At 32.7% G+C, this 3,427-nt stretch overlaps 1 long non-coding RNA gene across 1 annotated transcript; it reads left to right on the top strand.

Annotated features, from left to right (window-relative positions):
• Window positions 1-1,899: 1,899 nt before the first annotated feature.
• LOC132914497 (uncharacterized) lies at window positions 1,900-2,445 on the top strand. The gene is made up of 2 exons (XR_009659607.1): window positions 1,900-1,951; window positions 2,035-2,445. It is a non-coding gene; the product is annotated as an uncharacterized LOC132914497 (long non-coding RNA).
• The last annotated feature ends 982 nt before the right edge of the window (window positions 2,446-3,427 follow it).

Here is a 3,427-nt window from a genome sequence, read left to right as displayed (position 1 = left end):
TTAGTCCACTCGATGCCCAGAAGATTAAAGGAAGTCCTTAAAAGAAAAGGACTGCCAACAAAATATTAGAAGTTTATTATGTAATTAGTTATAAGCGTAAATATTCTACTGTGCCAATAGTTTTGTCCACCCATAAAATGTTCAAAAAATATATTTTTGTTATTATTTTGCGTATTATTTTATTTATATTGTTGCTCTTGTTATGTAATAAACTAGAATAGATAATAAATAAATACGTCAAAAAGTTTTTTGTTTAAATCAATTTGTTTAGTAGTTATAAGCATTTCTATCATAACAATCATGCTGTGCCAATACTTTTGTCCAGCACTGTAGCTGCTCGAATTTCAGCCGTGACAATATAAAGATCAATGGCTGTTGGATGTAAACAGATCGTTTAACATTTTTCATGAAACTCATTATTCGTGTCTCAGTTACTTGTATTATTGAGATTTTACGCAAGTTACGAATGTTGTTCATTCCTACTTTCGATCATTATTTAGATCAAGGTCCTTCTCTCTCCGATTTCAATGTTTTTCGAATCTGTTGTTGGCACTCTGATTCTCAACAACTTTTTCCTATACATATAACCGCCGCCCCGTAGACCACTGACGACTTTACGAAGATTTCATGAAAAGTATGGGTATGTATACATACATATTATTGAGATTTTATACTAGTTACGAATGTTTTACATTCTTACTCCTACTTTCAACCATTCGCTTTTTTCCGATCGTCTGTATAATCGTGTGAAGTGACAAATGAACGGCGAATTAAAGGAACAACAATGTATGTAGATCTTAAATTTCCTAACGAATGCATAGTTGACAAATCTCATCCTAGAACATGGTTGCCACATTTCGATTATTGTTCTACGCTCGTCAGAATAAAATCCGATAGAATAGCTATGGCAGCTTTACGGTTTCATAGAGGTAACACTATGCGACCCAGTAACTTTATGTTTTCAATAGTAAAATGGCACGATATTTTTATCGTCTTGCAAGTTAACATATGTTCTGATTTTAAAAATACGGGTCTTATTTTCTACACCTTTTCAATACCTATATCTGTCAATCGAAATTTTTTTGTGTAAAATCATGATGTTTCTTTCTACACATGAAAGAACTACTCGCTTTTTTACATTTTTATGCGTATTTTTAATCAACGACCTTCCGAAGTTCTTTATGTAAGGCATAAATGCCTACCCTGAATAAATCCCTGATGAGGCATTGGGTGTTTAACGTAAATTTATGTTAATACATAAATGTATGTTATAAAACAATAAATATATATCTATTAATAATAGAAAAAAGTAATAAAAAATTACTTATTTGCCTACAATGATATTAATAGTAATAATAGTTAATTTAATGGGCATATTTAAATCACAGTATATGCGCTATTTAAATGGCTGAAGTTGTGCAGGATTTGCTGGATTTCTGCTGCCTTCCTGCCGTCTAATTAAGCTACGCGAAGTTTGTTACATTCTGCTACCAATCTTCACGCAAATGGTCATCAGTGTAGTTATTAGGCTAGTTAGCGTGTAATAACGAATACAAAATACACGATATAGTTTATATTTTATAATTTTATAATTCTATATTCGTTGCTTTGTACCAAAGGAAACGAAAAATGAAGAAACAAGACATAAATAGAAAGAAAAAAAATAGAAAATGGCAGGAGCTAGACTAGGTAAGACGATACTCAAACTATATGGAAGATAGAGAAATAAGACTATTTCGACACGATAGCTTAAGAAGGGAAATATATTGAATCTTTTATACGAGTTAAATTTATTCAAAAATACTAGAATAGTTTATTGAACGGAGTGGTCGAACTGAACGCTACGTAGTTCATGACTGATATCTTATCCGCGTTGACTCGGCCATCTGACGAGTACATGTTTAACGTAAAAGTATGTTGATCGTAGATTAAGGTAAATATAACGGAAAAGGTAATTCTAGTTGTCATATTGGTTATACGTTATGCTGGTTTGTTCCCTTCGCTAAAAACTGCCAGCGAGCATAAATGTTGCAGCTGGAGAAGTGGACTCCGGCGAATAACGACGAATACCAGGAGGACTAAAGAAGAAGGAAAAAAGCGTTTAATCGCTGATAATGAGGAAATGGTGAAAAGACGAATTGCATCAATAAAATAAGGGCATACGAAATCTGAATGTGTGAACGATTAAGAATGGAACATAATAGCAATATTGATTTAGTGTAAGAGTTTGCGGAGATATGGGTTAGTTTCGTGAAAATTGTAAAATATGTAAAAAGATTGTAGGTTAGATGTGTGAAAGTTGAAAGAAGTAAAAAGGGAATGAAAAGGGAGTATAAAATGATAATAGTTACTACGTAAGATAATATAATTTTGTGGATGGTAGAAGAATGGATTTTTTTGGGTTTTAGGAGATTAAAGAATAAATAAAGGTACATTTAGAAAATATATGTGAGTTTTTCATTTGACTATTGATCATAAATTATAAAATTAAGATTGAAATATAGTTGGTATATAGAATATAAATATAAATATAAAAAACATGTAGTTGTAAAATATGTGGGTAATGAAATAGAATGCTATGATCAAAGGTAGTAATTATAAATATATTAGTAATTTATACTAATAATATATTATATAATAATATATTAGTAATTATAAAGTATATTAGTAAGAAATAACACGGTTGGAATTTTGTAATTACAGGGATACTATATGGAAAGTGATTAATGTTAAATTAATTTTATTTAAAAGAACGAAAGGTATTAATAATAAAATATAAAGATATTGTTAAAGATAGTAATTATATAATTATAGGGAATGTGGTGGTAAGTATGGTGGGTTGTAAGTGTGCATGAGATTTATGGTTTGGTACCAGATAGAAAGGAAAGGAAAATGAATTCACTTGGCATCCGCAGTTCCCTTTTGACTGTCGAAGAATGCAGATGTGCCGGGTGCCCGGAAAGGTCTTTCCCTCGAAACAGGACGTGGAGAGAAAGTGTTCCCGAAAGTGCGAAAAACAGGGAAAACAAAAAATGCAACGAGTACCACCGCTCAGGATATCAAGCAACGGCGAAACATATGCCGTACACAAAAATATGGAAATCCAAGAATCTACAGAAACCGAAATGGAAATCACTCGAATGAGCGACGATACAAACGCCAACAACAACGAAATGACACAACAAGACGGAAGCTGGAAGGTCGTAACTCCCAACAAAAGAAGAAAAATTACAACAAACGCAAATACTAGGAGGGCTGCAAAAACAGAAAGTAAGCAGTGGCTCCAAGAAATCCCACTACAAAACCCCTTCAGCATACTACCACAAGAGAAGGAACCAGAAACAACTGAAAAACCAAAACACAACGCCAAACCACCACCAATATACATCGATGCGCAAGTAATAGACCCCCTCCTCGAACTGCTAAA

This window comes from Bombus pascuorum, chromosome 15 (assembly GCF_905332965.1).
Source record: "Bombus pascuorum chromosome 15, iyBomPasc1.1, whole genome shotgun sequence".
Classification (NCBI taxonomy): domain Eukaryota; kingdom Metazoa; phylum Arthropoda; class Insecta; order Hymenoptera; family Apidae; genus Bombus; species Bombus pascuorum.
This window is presented reverse-complemented; position numbering and strand designations above follow the sequence as displayed.